Source organism: Ambystoma mexicanum, chromosome 4q, assembly GCF_040938575.1.
Source record: "Ambystoma mexicanum isolate Mex_15411 chromosome 4q, UKY_AmexF1_1, whole genome shotgun sequence".
Classification (NCBI taxonomy): Eukaryota; Metazoa; Chordata; class Amphibia; order Caudata; family Ambystomatidae; genus Ambystoma; species Ambystoma mexicanum.
The window spans coordinates 803,458,314-803,478,978 of record NC_090928.1 but is presented as its reverse complement, the minus strand read 5'-3'; positions in this window follow the sequence as shown (position 1 = coordinate 803,478,978).

Sequence of the window (20,665 nt, the reverse complement as noted above, 5' to 3'; positions counted from 1 at the left end):
TATAAGAAATCTAGTCTATAAATTGTAATATGCTAAAAGTCCTGCTTTAGCACTAGCAAATTTAAATAACATCCTTCTACATGGTACAGCAAAAGACCTACTTGAAGAAATTGACTATATCCAGAAAAAATATTTTGGAAGTGAAAGCCATTTACAGAATGAAATAGCTTTAAACCAATTAAGCAACAATTCTACACATGGCAATCTTTTGCTAAACACATACAAAAAAGAAATACTAAAATTTAAAAGTACATTAGCTGAAGTACCAAACCATGTATGTGTATGTTGCCGTAGAACTTTTTATAAAAGTAACACAAAAACTGTAGACCTATCATACAAAATAGAAGACAATGAAGATTCTAAATGGTTTGAATTAGCTCTCTACCTTGTAGCAGAAAACAAATACGAAGTACCTGACCCCTTAATACTTTGCAGTTACTGCACAGCAAAACTTGACAACAACCAAACTCATTCACGTGTTATCACAAATAATTTGGAGAATACCCAGTACCAAAACCCCTACAACAACTTAATTTATATGAGAGCATCATAATTTGAACAGTACACCCATTTCAAGCAATAATACGCCTTCAACCAAAAACATCAAAATTACCTCCCTCTGAATTGGTAAAAGGCATTCGTGGAAAAGTAGTTTATTTACCATTAGATCTAAAAGAAATTGTGCATATTCTAGGATTGCAACGTCCAATGCAGCAATCTTTAATTATCTTAGTAAATGGAGTACTTACAAAAGACAAAAAAATATGGCAACAGCTGGTAGATTTACATAAAGTTAGACAAGCCTTCCAAAATCTTAAAGAGAATAATGAATATTACAAAGTAATTAATATTGAAGAAAACCGGAAAGATACAAATTAAATAATTCAAGAAACACAAGAAGCTGGTCAATTTGAGCTACTAGATCCAGCTACAATATCAAATACTTTAGACCATTATACAATTCATCCTTTGCACTCTAATGATACCATAGAAGATGTACTGGAAACGTACAAAATGCGTCAAACAAAAGGATCGCCAATCAGCACATGTGAAAAAAGTATAGAAGCACATGCTTTTCCTCTACTCTTTCCTACTGGCAAAGGAGGAAGGTATAATGATAGACCTATTCAAATATCAGCTTCAGAATACCGCTCATTACGGATGTATTCTGAAGATCCCAGATTTAGACAAAATGTGGAATACATATTCCACCTACTCTTTGAAAGTGAACTAGCAACTTTATGTTACGGAGTTGCACACATATTAAAATTAGGATCACACTTTCAAAATATGACAGCTACACAATTATTAGAAAACGTGCAACGAAAGGATGAGGTTTTACAATCAAATATTACAAATCTATTAGCAAATATGTGTGGTATTAAAGAGTACTGGTTTCAACGTCATGGAGATGTATGTTGTATGATCAGAAAGCTTGGCCCACCCACTTGGTTTGTTACATTAAGTTGTGCAGAATATGCATGGGAAGATTTACATGATTTCCTACGCATATCAAATAAAAACAAAACAAACATAGATATACTAACACCTGGAGAACTTGGTTCTTTGGATCCTGTTAATGTTTCAAGATATTTTCACCATCGCGTCATTGCTATGCTACATGTTATTTGTAATAAAACTGTTCCTCCCCTTGGAGAAGTGCAGCACTACTGGAGAAAAGAATACCAAGCCAGAGGAGCACCACATATCCACATGCTTTTATGGATTAAAGATGCTGCTAAATTTGGTCAAGACAGTGATGCCACTGTTTTACAGTTTATTGAAAAATATGTCACTTTTGAAATTCCATCAGAAGCCAAAAATAGTGATCTTCATGCACACATTTTACAATTTCAAAGACACAAATGTGGAAAATATTGTCGTCGCAAATACAAAAACAAAGGGAAATGCTACACCAAATGCCGATTTGGTTTCCCTAGACCAGTTACAAATACAGGTCAATTGAACAACCTCATGTCTTCAGTTAGACATAGTGTTAAAGGTAAGTCACCTAAAAATACATATTACATAAAAAGAAAAGAAGAAGAAAAATATATCAATGATTATAATGCAATCATTGCCCACTTATGGAATGCAAACATAGATGTGCAGTACATTGCAGACAATTCTACTGCAGTTGCACGATATGTCACAGCATACTTAACTAAAGCAGAAAAGACAGACCTCCAAGACCTCTGGAATGACCTGTCATCAGATAAATCAGTGTCTCAGAAATTATACAGCTGGGGCATAAAAATGCTCACCCATAGAGAATGTGGATCATATGAAGCAGCTGATCGTTAAACTGGTACTGCATTGTATGGTAAATCTGAAAATATAGTATGGCTAAGTCTTGGTCCAGCTAAATCTAGAAAAAGAGTTCTAAAATCATATGAAGATATAGAAACAATAGCCAAACGTGATCCCAACAGCCAAGACATTTTAAAAACAATTTATTGGATAGACACTACCCAAACAGAAGTAATACTTTGGAAACCATGTGTCTATACCACTTAGCCCAAAACTACACATACAAAAATAATATGAAACCTGATGAAAAAAAAAGGTAAATATAGAGTGACAAACTGTGAAGGCATCTTAGTTAAACTCACTAAACCAAATTTTATGAATCATATCAAATTGTCATTAAAGACTCTTCAAACCATGGAGAAAAGAAGAACAAATACCAGATAACTATGACTCATATGAGGATGCTTTCAAAGCAAATGAAAGCACTATAACTGATTTAAACTTTACACAGTACAAAACAATGTTGCACAATAGACAGCAACACGAAGAAGAACTCAAAGCACAATTAAATAGGGAGACTCCTGACATTAGTCAACCTTCTGTAACAGGAAGCCAAGAACCACTGGGAGAACCACTAATAATAAATGAAGCAGAATTAGCTATGATAGAAATAGAAAACACCATGTGTCAGTATGAAGATAAAGAAGACTTAACTATACTACAATGAAAACTAAACAATGAGCAATGTAGCATTTTTCAAGAAGTAACAAAACAAATGGCACATGGTGTAAAACATGAAAATAAAGAATGTTCCTGCCATAATTATAAACCTATACTACTGTACGTCAGTGGTGAAGCTGGTTCTTGCAAAACATTCCTATTCAAAATAATTAGTAAGTTCCTTCAACAATTGACAAACAACAAACTGTCAGCTGTTGTCACTGCCCCCACAGGTTTAGCTGCCTACAACATAGGTGGTGTTACATTACACCGATTACTCCTACTACCAGTAGAACACCAGAACACATTGGACTATTACAATCTTTCTGCAGAAGCTGCAATGGAACTACGCAGAGTATTGAAACAAATGAAAATACTTCTAATAGATGAAGTGAGCATGGTCTCCAACCTGCAGGCCGATTCATGGAATAAATGTGCGCCGAAAATTCCGGCGCAGAGGGGCCTATACGTGCGCTGCGCTGAAAAATAGGGAAAAGCGCAGGGAAACCAGCGCACGTCGATTCATGGAAGTCCGTGCGTAAGAAAAGCATAGGACGTGCGCTGAAAAAGTGCGCGGCGCACGCCGGCGCACAGGTCAACCAACGGCGTGCGCCACGGCCACTGCGCTATCACTCCGAGCGCAGCGCACAGCTCTAAAGTAGGCGGAACACAGGCCGGGACACTCGGAATGGGGAATAAAATGGGGCACAACACTCGGAATGGGGAAGAATGTAGGCGGCACGGGGAAGTACAGGAGGCAAGTGACACGCTCTCCGGCAACACGTATTCATGGATTCGAACAGGGCAAAACAGCGCTCGATCAAACCAGCGCACAGGCCCAAAAACGTACGCCACAAGTAAGCAGGCGGTAGCGTCCCGACGCACTCAACGAAAGTGCGCCAAAACCTGCGCCAACAAATACCACCCACATACAGCAATGGGCCATACCGTGACCCCAAAGGACTAATGATGTGCAAAGGTGTACGCCATTTACACGGACACCCACTGTTCAAAAATTCGCGCGTGTGTGTACAACGGGTTGCGCGAGAAGTCACTCGCGCGATTGCCCTGGGTACGTGTATCCCGGGGTGCGGGGAAGTCCCACACGCGATTGCCCTGGCCACGTCGATATCAGGGGTGCGTGTGAAGTTCCACACGCGAAAAGCCAGGGTACGTCATTTACAGGGGTGCGCGGGAAGTTTCACACGCGAAAAGCTAGGCTACGGGAATTCCAGGGGTGCGCGTGAAATCCTACACGCGAAAAACTAGGGTACGTCATTTACAGGGGTGCGCGGGAAGTTTCACACGCGAAAAGCTAGGCTACAGGAATTCCAGGGGTGCGCGTGAAATCCTACACGCAAAAAACTAGGGTACGTCATTTACAGGGGTGCACGGGAAGTATCACACGCGAAAAGCTAGGCTACGGGAATTCCAGGGGTGCGCGTGAAATCCTAAACGCGAAAAACTAGGGTACGTCATTTACAGGGGTGCGCGGGAAGTTTCACACGCGAAAAGCTAGGCTACGGGAATTCCAGGGGTGCGCGTGAAATCCTACACGCGAAAAACTAGGGTACGTCATTTACAGGGGTGCGCGGGAAGTTTCACACGCGGCTCTGCTGGGTGGGTCCTCACAGGTGTTCCATTCACACCCTCCACGTCCCCTGCATGCAACCCACACCACAGGGGACTACCCTGCACACCTGCTCATGCCTCCCACCACCCCCACCCCCCCGCAGTCAGGGGCACCTGCCAGAAGGCCCCCACCCATGTCTACCACCCCCACCCCCCCGTAGTCAGGGGCACCTTCCAGCAGGCCCCCACCCATGTCTACCACCCCCCCCCCCCGCAGTCAGGGGCACCTACCAGAAGGCCCCCACCCATGTACCATCCATGTCCACCTTCACCTGGGTCACAACCCCACACAATCATGACCGTAATGGACAGTCTGCCCTGCAAGAATTCCCAAACAACTATCCCATCCACCCACATATCAAACACAATGACATGTGACACACCCAATGTAAATCATATGAATGAACACATGTCTGTCACACACAGATGTTGCAAGTGAATGTCCAAACAACCCACATGTCATGCATGAAAGCAATGAGATGATGCAACACATTGAAGGATCAAATAAAAATGTATTAAAAATAAACAAGGATGGTAAAAATAAAAAATAACAATAAACATGCAATGCAAACTAAATAATAAAAAAGCACAACCAAAAAAATCAGGAACACAAATTAACAAAAATTAAGTAAAATAGGGGTCCAAAATCAAAGTCCAAAATCAAATCCAAGTACAAATGAAAGAAGAAACACATTGCCTCATGTGAAAAAATCAAACACATATTAACATCCCTCAAACTATCAACATGATGATCCGGGTCCATGAGCCCTAATAAATGAAACCTAACTATTTACACTAAGTAAGAAATTGTCTATATACTAAAATGTGGTGCATTGTCCTTTGGCAACCAAATAATAACATTAAAACAAAGGAAACCTAACTACAACTAAACTACAGAACTATATACAAAGGCGGCGGGCTAGTCCTGCGGCTCACTGATCGTTGTTCTGGGCCAGGGCATCATCGAACTCCCGCTCGATGTCCCGGAGGCGGCCCCGTTCCACAGCCCCGAGGGTCCGCAGGGACGCCGATGTACCCACCTCCAACTCCCTGCGGATGGCCTCGAGGCACTCGGCCCGCCTCAGGGCCCTCCGCATGGAGTTCTCCGCCCTGACTATAGCGAGCCGCGCCTCTTCCGCCCGCCGCCGCTCCGCATCTATGGCATGGCCCAACCGCTGCCACACGGAAGACACTTGACGTCCAGAGTCCTCCTGCCCTCCGGCTGATGCCTGCCCCTCTGATGGCGATGGCCCCGAGCCATCAAGGCTCCCACCTTCTTCCTCCTGCCGCTGACGTGCTGGTGCCGGTGCCCTGACACCTGCTGCCTGCACATCCTCCATTGTTTGGGGTGCTGTTGTTGCGGTGGCCACCCCTGCTGGACTCACGACTCCCGACTGGGGCAGGGATGTGTCCTCCACCAGCTTGGCCCCATCGTCAGAGGCAGCTCCACAGGGCACCCAGGTGACAGGTGGGTAGGAAGATGGCACGGAGGACGACTGGCGCATAGGGGGTTCAGGTGAGGAGGGGGTCGGAACAAGGCCCAGTGTATGGAGGAACACAGCCTGGTCTCCCTGAGAATGGGTCCGGACGTGGGCAACCCTGCTGGTGCAAGATGATGCAGACACAGGACCGGGGACAGGATTACACACAGGCACCTCCGCGGCGGCCTGTGCTGCCTCCTGTCCCTGCCCCTGTGCTGCACCACTAGCACCAGTGGAATGCCCACCTCCAGACCCCATCTCAGTCCCTTGCACGGCCTCCTCCTCCACCAAACCCACCACCAACCTGGATGACTCCCTGCCATCTTCCACCGCGGAACCCTGTGGGGTCTCAGCTGCCCCTTCTGCTGCCGAGGAGTCCAACTTCCTCCTGCGCCTCCTGGACCTCCCCTCGGCAGCTGCGACCTGGGACACAGCACCGGACTCCTCACTCCCCGACGAGATGACAACAGGGGAGGGGAGCCGGGCCTTGCGTCTCCGGCTGGCGGTGGCATCCCTGCTGCTGTGCTCCACAGCACCTTCTCCGCCCTCCACATCAGATGACGCTGCAGGCAGGGAGAGACAGGAGACAGGCATCAGGACACTGTACAATTGACTCACACACATAACAGTTGTACAAGAGTGGCATTGTCATACTCCAGACCTGGCATCACAATCCCCAACACACTTGTCTCCTCAACGCACACACATGAGTCATTCAACAGCCATATTGCTACAGCCCGCTACATACATTCACATACAGCAGCATGAGCAGACAAAGGTGAGCCACACATCACATGATACACACGGACTCAAATACACATGCACACATGCAAAGCACACATCCAAGCATGTGTACCACTCCGCAAACTGTCAGTCATGAGATGAACATCCATGTCACATTTGCAATTCACTCTCCAACATGACAGTGTCACCTGCATCCATGTAGCAACACTGTTGCACCCTTCACAACTACACACACGCACACGCTGCAGACTAATGCACATGGAATCAACATCCATGTGTCACACCACAAGCATGCCAACTCACATGCACAGTCAAACACATGTGCCCACACACAAGCATTTGCACTGCAAGCACACACACACACACATGCACCATCCTTGTCTCACACATCACAGGCACACATGTGCTTGTCTCACAGCCCTGCACACACACATTTATACATGGCCACACAAAGACATGTGCAACATGCACACTCCTGGCACACCACCACACACACAGCTTACAATCAGTATGCATGTACACTCACCGCTCGACTCCAGACGGGTCTGCCTCCCAAGGACCTGGACATGGAGCGCTGGGGATATGCGTTCCAGGACCCAAAGTTCATCTTGCGACAAGTGGCCCCGCCGCCCCTTGGCATCCACTGCCTTCACGAGGCGCCGGGCCTTGTTCAGGGTCCTGGACCTGTAGTCCTCCCAGCGCTTCTTGACTTGATGGAATTCTCGGACTGCCACCCCCTCTGCGTTGATGGCAGTCACAATGTCCGTCCAGATCCTGGTCCGTCCTTCCTTGTCGAGGCGCATCCGTCCGTAGAGGGCATCATACTGCCCCAGGACTCGCTCCACCAGGACACCAACTTCGGTGGCACTGAAGCTGGTGCCCCTCTGCCTCCCTGGCCGGGGGTTGCCAGTCGTGCCAGATGTTGTGCTCCCTGACATGGCAACCCCAGAGGCAGGAGTGGGTGGCCAACTGGGTCCTGGGGCTGGGCTGTGGAGCGATGGTACGGCTGTCGGGAGTCTTTGGTTCCAGCAGGGGTGGTCACAGCAACTGCACCCCTGGCTGATGTGCAGGCAGCAAACAGCAGGGCACGTGGGCAGCAGGCAGTCAGGCAGCAGCAGATGGCAGGTGGGAGCGTGCTCGGGGCTCTGGGGGGCAGGATTCCGGACTTAGGGGCAGGAGCGTGGTCTTCCGTGTGTGAACGCGTGGCCAGCTTGATACGGAGTGAATTGGCACGTGAAAATCATGCACGTCTGCGTGGAATCCGAGGAAAGGCCGCGTAAGCACGTCAGCACGCGTACGCGATTTCATTGGTCCAAAGGGCCAGGCTCGTAAGCGCGCCTATGACGCACGGCCGTTTCCCAACCCGCATGATTGGTCCAAAGGGCCAGGCGCGTAAGCGCGCCTATGACGCACGGGTGTTTCCCAACCCACGTGAAAAAAATAAACCTCCCGCGCGAGCGCGTCAGCACGCGTACCCGATTTCATTGGTCCAAAGGGCCAGGCGCGTAAGCGCGCCTATGACGCACGGGTGTTTCCCAACCCACGTGAAAAAAATACACGTGCCGCGCGAGCGCATCAGCACGCGTACCCGATTTCATTGGTCCAAAGGCACACAGCGAGTAATCGCATATTCAACTGCGCGCGTGAAAAACGCCCGGTTACCATTTACATCTGAATACAATTACAATATTATTAACGTACATTTAACCTGGTAAACCTCGAGCATGTAGTCACACACGCTCGGCCACGACACGTGCAAAATTACAACAGGCAATACGGAAAGACGTATGCCTGCAGGAAGCAGGCGTACGTGACCCGGCACGTCTAAATATTCACGTGAAAACATCCTACAAGCTCAGTGCAAAGATGAACATACCGTTCCTAGCAGCAGTGGCTGTGGGTTACCAAAGGAGGAGGAGGAGGAGAGTCAGGGCCAGAATTTTCTCACCCAGAACCAGCCTATTCGGGATGCCTGATGACCAGGTGTATGGGAGGTACAGGTTTCCAGCACACATCATACTGGACCTGGTCAGTGAGTGGGAGGATGACCTCACATCACCCACCCTGTGCTCCCAAGCACTCAGCCCCCTGCAGAAGGTCCTGAATGTACTGCACTTCTTGGGCACTGGATCTTTTCAGAGGACAAGTGCCATAGTGGGTGGTGTGTCACAGGCCACACAGTCACGCTGTCTACACCAGGTCTTGAACATCATCACTGCACGGCCATCAGTCCGCAGGCACATATATCTCCCCAGGACTCCTGCAGAAAGGCGGGCGTGCATCCAGGAATTCTATGGTGTGGCGCAATTCCCCAAAGTGCTTGGTGCAATTGACTGCACCCATGTGGCTCTACGTCCCCCCAGGGCAACAGAGCACATCTATAGAAACCGCAAGCACTGGCATTCCATCAACGTGCAAGTTGTATGCAATGCCAAGGGAATCATCACATCAGTATATGCCAACTATCCCGGGTCCACCCACGACAGCTTCATCTACAGAATGTCTACCCTAAGCCGGGACCTAGAGGCTGGCCGGCATGGAGATACATGGCTGCTTGGTGAGCATGAATGCCACTGCACATGCATGCATGTCAGATACAGGGTCATGTCACAACACCACTAATGATACCCATCACCACCTCCGCAGGGGACAGTGCCTACCCTATCAGCCACCTCATGATGACCCCAATCCGGAACCCCACCACGCCACCCGAGGTAAGGTACAACACAGCCCACATTGCAACACGGGGCATAGTGGAGCGCACATTCGGAGTGCTGAAGTCACGCTTTCGCTCCCTTGACCGTTCTGGCGGGCAGCTGTTATATGCTCCCCCACTAGTGTGCAGGATCATAGTGGCAGCATGTGTCCTGCACAACGTTGCAACACGCCGGGGCCTGCCCGTGGACATGGTGGTGCCCCCACATCCACAACCACATGCACGGCCGCTGCGCATGGGAGGGGAAAGGGCACGGGGGGAGGCAGCCCGTACGCAACTGGTGGCCAACTTCTTCACCTAGGAATCACAGTGCTGGCTAGTGCACACTGCTCTGGCACATACCATCTGACGATCAATGATGACACTACCTGACAATGTCACAAAATTTCTTGGCAATAAACTGTCAGAAACACATCAGCCTGAGATTGTTAACATGGAAGTGTCACTATGTGTGCACCCCTACCTACACATACACCAGCAATGCATAACTATGAAAAGACACAACTCCATTCATCAAAAATGCATTGGCACAGGCGATTTGCTACATTACAACATTGCCATGTCATCCAATCCCTTCACAGTCCCGCCACAGAGGACACCATGTCATGGTATGTGAGAGCAAACAAACTGACCCTCACAACATGACACTGGTGTCACAAATAGCAGTGCCCCAAATGGAACATAGCCGCACTTGAACAGCTAACCGTGACGGAGGCACTACTACACACCTGTGTAAGAGTCATTTCAATCAAATTACACACCAACCCACCCTGAAGCCCACCAAAACAAGACACAATGCATGTAATCAATGGTAGTCTCAATACCTGATTGTGCTGGTATGTCCTCACCGTCCAGATGTACAGTGATGGCGCCACGCAAAAGGGTCACTGCACATCTACCGACATGTAGTCTGACTCCAGAGAGTATGCCTGTGTAAAGAACTGTGTGAAATACCTGCAAAACATGAGTAACATATGTAAGTTGAGGCACATATCAAACCATCATGCATAGTTAGGTGCAACAACAATGTACACCATGAATGTCTACACAGTATTGACTATGGACTGCCCAACAGCTCATGGAAGTCCAATGTCACTGTGTAATTTGCTGTCACTTGGGCACACCCTTTGCAAGCCCATGGAAACGGAAGCAGGAGGGGTGTGGATGCCAGATACCCAAGCATCGAAACCAAACTCAGGACAAGCCTGCATGTGCCCAGCCACAATACAGTGTATGCCCAGGTACCCACACAAGGCAACACACTTGAAAAATAAAAATATGATAAGAAAAAATGGCCATGAAAGGGCCGGCGGGGAGGGGGGGGCCACCTATGAGGTCCGAGGACAGGATGCACGCCACAATCCACCTGTGTGGATCATGGGAAGTAAAAACACCCCATAGGCACGTGGCCCACACGGCTACTCTGTTGTGGGAGATGAGTCGCTATCGCTCTGGCCAGACCCTGCCGATGACTCTGGAGGTGGGGGAGCTGCCTCAGAAGATGGTGTGACAATGGGAGGCAGCCCACTCAAAGCCCGAGTTTGCTCCTCCATGGCTGCAAGCAGGCGGGTCTGGAAGGTCTGGTTCTGCATTATGATCATGCGGAGGTCCCCATGCAGTAACTTCCGGGATGACCTGACCTCCGCACGAGTTGCCTGCATCTCGGCCGAGAGCGTCCGTGTCAGACGCTCCAGCTGCTCCTCTGTCCTTCTATGGGATGAAGCCTCAAGCTCTGACAGGGTCGACCTGAGGTGATGGAATTCTTCCCTCAGGCCTTCCCTGTGGCGCTGGGACTCCATGGAAAGTGATTCCCGCAGAGTCGCCAGTCCTGCCCGCCTGTCCATGTTGGACGCCAACATGTCCTCCCTGTGTGCCTGGCAGATGGACTCTGTAGCCTGCTCCAGTCGCTCCATCAGCCTTTCTGGGGGGACAATGGAAGTGGCCACCCTATCCATGGCCTGTGCAATCATCTCGGATGATGCTGCCTGTTGGGTGGCCATACCGTAGATGGATTGCTCCCAAGCGGTATTGCCAGGTGGCATACGGCCACCACGTTGGCGGGCACCAACCCTGCCTGGGGCAAGGCGGACTGCGCCTTGCTGTGCCGGCAAAGCCTCAGGCTGCAGGACTGCATTCCCTCTCTGATCTGCAGCCCCAGGAACAGGATCAGAGATTGTGTGGTGTGGCCCTGCATCCGTAACCACCGGAGGCTGAGCTGCCGACACTGACATCCCCATTGAGGGCAATAACCCGGCTGCAGGTGGGTCGGACAGAGGAGATTCTCTCCCAAGAACACTCACCTGCGACTGCACATAGGTGTCATCCTCCGAGTCTACACCTGAATACTGCTCGGGGGAGGAACCCCCAGAGACACCCCTCGACAGCACGACCTGCAGCACTTGTGGGTTTTCACCCACAAACACACCACGTCCCTCACTTGTGGAAGGTCGGCCCGGGTTGCCCTCCTGGGACGGCTCCACCACCACATCCCCAGCATCAACAAGTGCGTCGTCCCCTGCAAAGACATGAAAGAGAGAAATGGAAACAGGCATTAGCACCATGGCATACAACAAGGGCTGATGAACAACAGAGCCAGTAGTTCAATGACACATGTCCCACATGACTGGGAAACCTCCTATGCATTCACCATCACTGGGTCTGGAGGGGAGGCTCAGGGCACACAATGATGACACAGAGAATGGAGAGCAACGCCTGCTCCCCATGCTGCCTAGCACTGGCATCACACATTGGCCGGTGATTGCCATGTCAAATGCACATGCCATCACACACATGGCATGTGACATAGCCACCAAGTGAAGAGGGAGAGGAGGGCAACTATTTTGGATTTTGGCCACTCTGGTCCTGACATTGCTTCATCACATCAAGAAGTTAACATGTTGGACATGGATCTGCTAGTCCCAATTGGCCACGATGCACAGTGCCTTGTCAACATTAACAAAATGCAGTAAACAATGAGATTCCACCTCCCCATCACCTGTAATGGATTCATATAGCATTCGTGAAGCACCTGTACAGAAATGTATGAAGGAACAGCGGAGCACTGAGGGGTGGTGGGGCAGAAGGGGATGCCATTCAACAATCCTACTGGTGCTGGTGTCATTCATGTAACGCAAGTGCAGAGGTGGGTGGCACAATGAAGTGCAAGGGGAAGTTGCGGCTGGTAGTGCTGTACAAGGTAAGTAGGACTTAACGTCGAGGGCAGATGGTGGTAGGCGCAGACAAGTGCTGGGGGGGTGGCCTATAGGGGTACAGAGACAGTCATGCAGTGCTGTGGGCTCGGAGGGGACAGGGGAGGTACACACTGCATCTGGCTTGGCAAGGTCCTTGCAGATTTCAATGTGTCCTGCAGGGTTGTCAGATGCCGCAGATATGTGCCCTTGGATTGGGGCTCTCATCTTGGTGAGAAGGGTGAGACGCTATTGCCTTTGGAGCAGGTGGCAGGCCAGTTTGCCAGAGGATGAGCATGACGCAGGCCATTTCCTCGCTGCCACCCGGCACCTGTGTTTTGGGTTCACAAGATGCGAGTCATGCCAGGAGTCAGCATTGGCATGGGGCTTCAGGCGGATTGTCATGACCGTGGCAAAGACATCCAGTGTACCTGACATAGAGTGGAGCATGGAGTGGGCCCTGTCAGGATGGGAGTGAGCCTAAGGGGGAGCTGGATGGGGGGGAGATTTTGGCTGCATAAGCCTCGACTGACACACACTTCATGGGTTGGAATACCAAGAAGGTGTGTGACAGTGGTGAGGGTGGCTTTGCTTGTGGGGTGGTGAGGGTGAGGTGGGAGGAGAGGAGAAAGTGATCACTCCAGGAGAGAGGAGTGCAGAGAGGGATGGAGAGGGGAAGGTCAGATGAGATCAGAGCATCAAGAGTGTGCCCTGCAGAATGAGTAGGGACAGACGGGAGTTTAGAGGGTGATAGGGAGTTGCTGAGGTCACGGAAAAGTCACGTGGGGGGACAACAAGCATGCAGGTGGATGCGTACATCACCAAGGAAGAGGATTTCAGTGTCTGGGGACATGAGTGAGGAGGAGAGGTGAGGCCACTCAGAAAGGAAGTAGTACATTTGACCATTTTTCCGATACACAGTACGCACAAACACAGTGGATACAAGCCATTCCAGAGGGGAGTAGGTCTACGTAGGAGTGACAGTGGCAGGAATACCCTCAGGGAAGGCAAGGGCACACCCCCCCCTGCACAGTAGTGCCGGGCCAAGGAGAGGATCTCCTGAACGTCAGGTAGGAGTGTGTCAAAGATGCAGACAGAGCTGGCCGTCAGACATGTTTCCATGAGACCAAGGATGTCAAGGTGCATTACCTCATGTAAGTGACATATATTGGAGGAATGCCTGATGCAGCGGCAGAGTAAGGAGTGTAAATGTGGAGGAGGTTGACAGCCTTGTAGGACTTACGGGGAGTGCTACAGATCAGAGGTGCAGCTTGTGTAGGAGTTGGAGTGGGAGGCGGAGAAGGATCATGGGAGGGTGCAGGGAGGCAGTGCAGGATAGATGAGGAGAGAGGAGGTGGGACAGCAGGAGAGGAAAGGAAGTTGATGAGATGTGGGTAGCATTTGTCAAGGAGAATAAGGTTGGCCTGAGGTCCTTGGACTGAGATGCTCCCATTACCATACTCATCAATTGTGGCCTCTGAGGATTGGAAGGAGGCCAAGAGTACACCCCAACGGGTCACACCATTGATGGTGGAAGAGGAGCAAGGAGAGAGGACTGGGACCATGTGAAGGGTCCATGGGACAGGCAAAGGCATGTATGAGCAGATGTCAGTGAGAGTTAACCTTGAGTAGGCTCAGATGTACTTGTCAGCAATAGGGTGGGTCGCATTGGAGGGCAGGGTGCCCTCATTTGACTGTTTGCAAGCAGGTGTCGTGAGTAGGGCATGATGGTCTGAACAGTAGAAGTCAGGGAAGATAGACCATGAAGAGCAGCATGGAGTGTGAGGGAATGGGGCTTGAAACCAGACGGAACAAGAGCACACAGGTAGGAGGTGGGTGTCAAGGCAAAATCCAGAGTATGACAGCATGTTGAGTGCCATGTATATACAGAGGACGCAGTAGCATGTGGTATCATTGCATGTCAGGCATGTGACGATGGAACTTGAATGGCTGGGGGAAAGTGTAGGAATGGTATGTAAGACATAAGATGAATAGACAGGGGAGAATGAGCAACCATGCCGTGACAAAATGACAATTCAAGGGGAACTTCCATGGTGTAGGGCCATATGTGCACTGTTGGCAGTAGGGATAGTGGTGTGGGCACATGGTGTTGCACTGAACATACTGGATGAGGCACATGGGTGACACTATCAACTCTGCCACACACCCCCTTGACAGGCACCCAACATGAAGGCTTCGCACACACACCATGCACATTGATATAACACACATGCATGTGCACTCACCGGATGATGCCTCGTAATCAGGGAGATCTCCCACACCTTGGAGTTGTCCCTCGGTGACGTAGGATCCAGCTACGGACTCGTGTGGTGTGAGTTCTATTTCCTGTGCTGGGGACCCACCTCCAGTCACCAAGGTTGCGGCATGACTTGAGGCCAGCTTATCCTTTGCCCTGCGCTTAAGGTCATTCCAGCGCTTCTGGCAATCACTAGCTGTGCGCCTCACTACTCCAAGGGCACTTATTTTGTCAGCAATGGTCTGCCAGTGTGCCTGGCGTCTGGCATGTGTGGTCTTGGACCCTGCAACGATGACCATTTCCCTATCATGGTCTGACACATACTGAACAAGTGCATTCAGTTCGGCGTCTGTGAAGCTGGGCTTCCTTGATGGGCCGGACTGTGCAGCCGTGCCTGGGGCATCAGCCTGTGCCGGACGTGCACTCTTCCTCTTCCGCTTGGAAGGGGGTGGGGATCCAGAGTGTCCTACGCCGCTGTGGACACTAGGGGCAGGAGCCGTGGTGGACTCAGTACTGGGTGTGTGGGATTGCACACTCAGCATGGGAGTAGGTGCAGGCATTGGGGGTAGAGGGATAGGGTCAGGCATGATCTGAGGTGCATGAACTAGGACCGACACAGTCTTGGCAGGGTGTATGAGAGGTGGGGTGGATGGAGCCACACCCTGGCCACGGGGGGCAGCAGATGACCTATCTGGCATAGATGCGCGTGTCCTGATGACACCAATGTGCACCGGTGCACGTGCAGTGGACCTGCTGACCTGGATGTCAGCGATGGAGTCACCCTCGGACAGGTCTGGTGCCACAATGGGCTGGTCCAACAAGGGCTGATCAGGGTTGGTATCAGCCACATGACCCTCAACCTGGGGGGGGGGGAGGGGGGGGCATGGGTGTCCCTGACTGGTCCTCCAGACTGGGGGGGACAGGGGCACCCTGCAAGTCACAACCACGTCCCCTAGTGGATCCTCCACGGCCACCACGTGTGGCTCGGCCACCTTTGCCACCCTTACGGCTTGCACGCCTCCCAACCATGGCACTGATGTTATTGTGCGTATGGGAGTGGGTGTGCACAATTGTCCTGGGCAATTGGGTGTCAAAGGGGTTGGGTACCAGATGGTATTCGTACCCTAGTGCAGTGGCAAGGCTATATGACACCCCTGGGGAAAGATGACGGGTCACGCAACGCACAGGCACCCCAAAAAAGTTAAGGAACGTGCACGATACCCCTCCTAGACCACGTGTGCATATGAAAAACCCTGCACTACGCTGTGGCATCCAGTAACACAGTAATGAACGTATGCGTGTCACACGCAGCCTAGATTGACCTCTGAAGAGGTACGTGACACACGGGGCAAGCACAGATGATAGATGCGTGCGCAACTCACCGTCTGCCAGGGAGAAATGCGTCAAAAAGACGCACGTGTGCGCGTTGGCAACACCCCCGCCAAAAGAAGAATGGGACGCTGTCTGAGGAGACAGGACAACAGTAGAAGGGAACGCTGTGTGAAGAAACAGGCCCAGGAAAAAGAGCAAAAGAGAAAAAGCTGTCAGAGGTAACAGGGAGTACGACCTTTGAACGCCGTGAAGTAAATCGCGTGTCAACTGACAAGAAGTACAGAATACACCAACTCGCTCTCCACGAAAAGCACGTACAAGGAAATGGCGTTCTACATGTACCTTTTATGCAGGCCCACAGGTCCTGCGTCACTTCCGCGTGTAGGCGCTGAAGGGCCAGCCTCCAATCACACGCATTGACACTGGCTTGTGTTTCTTTCACGCGTGTTGGGAAACAGCCGTGCGTTATAGACGCGCTTACGCGCCTGGCCCTTTGGACCAATGAAATCGCGTACGCGTGCTGACGCGCTCGCGCGGCACGTGTTTATTTTTCACGTGGGTTGGGAAACACCCGTGCGTCATAGGCGCGCTTATGCGCCTGGCCCTTTGGACCAATGAAATCGCGTACGCGTGCTGAGGCGCTCACGCGGCACGTGTTTATTTTTCACGTGTGTTGGGAAACACCCGTGCGTCATAGGCGCGCTTACGCGCCTGGCCCTTTGGACCAATGAAATCGCGTACGTGTGCTGACGTGCTTACGCGCTGAGGGCCTTTCCTCGGATTCCACGCAGACGTGCATGATTTTCACGTGCCAATTCACTCCGTATCAAGCTGGCCACGCGTTCACACACGGAAGACCACGCTCCTGCCCAGAAGGCCGAGTTACTGCCCCCCAGTGCCCCGAGCAGCCTCCCACGTGCCATCTGCTGCTGCCTGCCTGCCTGCCTGCCTGCTGCCACCGTGCCCTGCCATTTGGTGCCTGCACATCAGCCATCTGCAGGCGTACAGTTGCTGTGTCCACCCCTGCTGGAACTGAAGACTCCCGACTGGAAGAACACCACTCCACAGCCCAGCCCCAGGACCAAGTTGCCCACCCACTCCTGCCTCTGGGGTTGCCATGTCGGGCACTGAAACATCTGGCACCACTGGCAACCCCCAGCCAGAGAGGCAGAGGGGCCCCAGCTTCAGTGTCACCGAGGTTGGGGTCCTGGTGGAGCGAGTCCTGGGGCAGTATGATGCCCTCTTCGGAAGTAGCCGCGCCAACTATGAAGGACGGACTCGGATCTGGGACAACATCGTGACTGCCATCAACGCGGAGGGGGTGGCAGTCCGCGACAACCGACATGTCAGGAAGCGTTGGGAGGACTGCAGGTCCAGGACCCTCTCAAAGGCCCGGCGCCTCGTGGAGGGGGGCCGGGGCCACATGAGTCCGATCCAAATGAGGGTCCTGGCACGCATACACCCAGCGCTCCACTCCCAGGTCCTTGAGAGGGAGACCCGTCTGGAGTTGAGCGGTAAGTGTGCAGGCATTGCTGTGTGAGACAGTGCATGTTGCAGTGTGCTGGTTGTGTGATGCTGTATGTGTGGAATGGGCCTTGTAGGCATGTATGTGTGCAGTGTTGTCATGGCGATGCATGTGCGACCAGTAATTTGTGGATCACATGGTTGTTGTATGTGTTGCTATGCAACCTGAGGAGGCCTATGCAGATTGGACACATGTGAGCATGCAAGTGTATGTTCGTGGACATGGGTGTGGGTGAGGGATGGATGCTGATGCCAGGTACATGTATGGTGTCGAGGTCGGTGTGCTTGACCTGCATGTCTGTGACTTTTGAATGGCATGGATGCATGACACATGTCTGTGACACTGTACAGATTCACTGATGCTGCCTAATCATCCTTGTATCCACTGTGTTTGTGATGTACGAGGCCACATGGATGTGACAGAGGTGAAGTGTGTGCGTGTGATTTGCATGACCAATGATGCATGTGTGTTCCATGAGATCGTACTTTAGAAGAGTGCAGTGGACATGTATGTTGATGTGCATGCCATGGACCATGGGTGTTGCGTGTGTGTATTGCCTGACCCATGTGTTGTGGAGGGACATGATAGAAGTGTACTTTACCATTGCCAGTCATCTGATATTGCTTCCTGTGTAGGGGACCATTGTACAGTGCCCTGATGCTTGTGTTCTATGTCTCCGTCTATGCAGCGGCTAGTGATGGAGAGGGCGGAGACGGCGCTGTGGAGGTAGACGGCGGGGATGCCCCCACGGCTGCGGCGGAAGGGGTGGGTGAGCCCCCACAGGGGCCAGCTACAGCGGAAGAGGGCAAGGAGCCATCCAGGTTGGTGGTTTCTACAGAGGAGGAGGCTGCCGAGACTGAGGCACACCTGAGGCCTGGTGGGGGCATCCCTGCTGGTGCAAGTGGTGCAGTCCAGGGCCAGGGGCAGGAGGCAGCACAGGTCGCCGTGGAGGTGCCTGTGCATGTCGCTGTCCCTGACCCTGTGAGTGCACCACCATGCACCAGCATGGATGCCCCGTCCCAGGCCCGTCCACAGGTGGAGGGGGTGTCTATGTCATCTGACTCCCCTCCACCTGCGGACGAGGGGACCCGTGGGCGCATGGAAAAGGTCCTGATTGGGGTCGCGTTGCGCACGGGGGTCATTCGTGATGACGTGCGTGCTTCCCGGGAGGAGCACGCACATCATCACGAAGAGCACCGTGCCGACGTGGCCCAGTTGGGATCTGCCATTGGCGCGGGTTTTCTGCAGGTGATGGCCAATGTGTCGGGCATCTCCTCCTCTGTGGAAAGTATGCGCCGGTCGTTCTCCTTGCCGTCTTCCGGCCCAGTTGACACCAGGGCCCCCTGTGGACCTGCCCGACCAATGCAGCCGGCTCAGTGGGGATCCCATCCCTGCCACAGTCGGGAGTCGGTGGTCCAGCTGGTGTGGACACCATGGCAACTGGACCCCTGCAGGTGGAGGATGTGCCGGCATCATCAGGCAGGGCACGTGCACGACGGCGTCGGTGGATACCATCAGCCTGGATGCCGTCGTGCTGGCAGAGCCAGTGGCTGCAGAGGCAGCGGCAGCGACGTGGGAGGCGTCATGGCTCGGGGCCATCAACATCGGAGGGGCAGCCATCGGCTGCAGGGCAGGAGGACCCTGGACAGAATGTGTCTTCCGTGTGGCAGCGGTTAGGCCACGCAATAGATGCGGAGAGGCGGCGGGCAGAAGAGGGGCGGCTCGCTATGGTCAGGGCAGTCGACTCCATGCAGAGGGCCCTGAGGCGTGCCGAGTGCCTCGAGGAGATCCGCAGGGGCTTGGAGGTGGACACTGCGTCAGCCCTGCGGGCCCTCGGGGCCATTGAGGAGGAACGCCTCGGGGAGATAGAAAGGGAGTTCGATGATGCCCTGGCCCATAACATCTCTCAGTGAGCCGCAGGACTGGCCCGCCGCCTTTGTATATAGTTATGTAGATAGTAGGTTTCCTTTATTTTTTTTATTATTTGGGTTGATTGGACAATGGCCCACGTTTTTTGTATATAGTTCGCATTAGTTAGGTTTTGGGTAGGTTTCATTTTATGGTTTTTAGGGATATTGGACCCGGACAATAATCTTTGTACATAGTTTGTGGATGTTTTCGATTTTATTATTTGGACCATGGGGCCATGGGCCTCATTACAACCTGCCAGTCCGGGACCGTGCAAAATCCGTGATGGCGGTAAAAACGTTTCCGTGTCCGCAAGGGTGCGGAAAAACCGCCCGATTACACGCTGTCGGTCGCGCGCACCACACGGACTCGGAAACGTTGTTACCGCCGTCACGGAATACCCCACGGAAATGGAAATAACGAAGCCACAAGTGGCGCAAAACCCGTTTCCGCCTCCGCCGCCACAGACACGGAACCGGAAATACCATGATCGCCAAAACAGGAAACAGAGAGGCGGCCATCATATAAAAGCACAATCCATTGCCATCCAGAGCCAGCACAAGCACAATCCTGACTCTGAGAAGCCAAAAGGGACCACAAGCATGTCTGCCAGGATTCCTGCTCAGAGGCAGCGCAAACAGCGCTTCAGCGAGGCGGAGCTAACCGTCTTGGTGGAGCACATTGTGGACAATGCTGAGATGCTGTTCAGCGCCGACCAACGGCGTGCCACACAGCAGCGGAGGAAGGAGGTGTGGGCCGAAGCTGCACGCAAGTGCACCGCTGTGGGCGTGGCAGTGAGGAGCGTGAAGGACTGCCACAAGCGTTGGGATGACCTGAGGCTGAGGGTACGCAACCTCATTTCCACGCACCGCCAACGCAGCAGTGGGACAGGCGGAGGACCCCCTTCCCCAC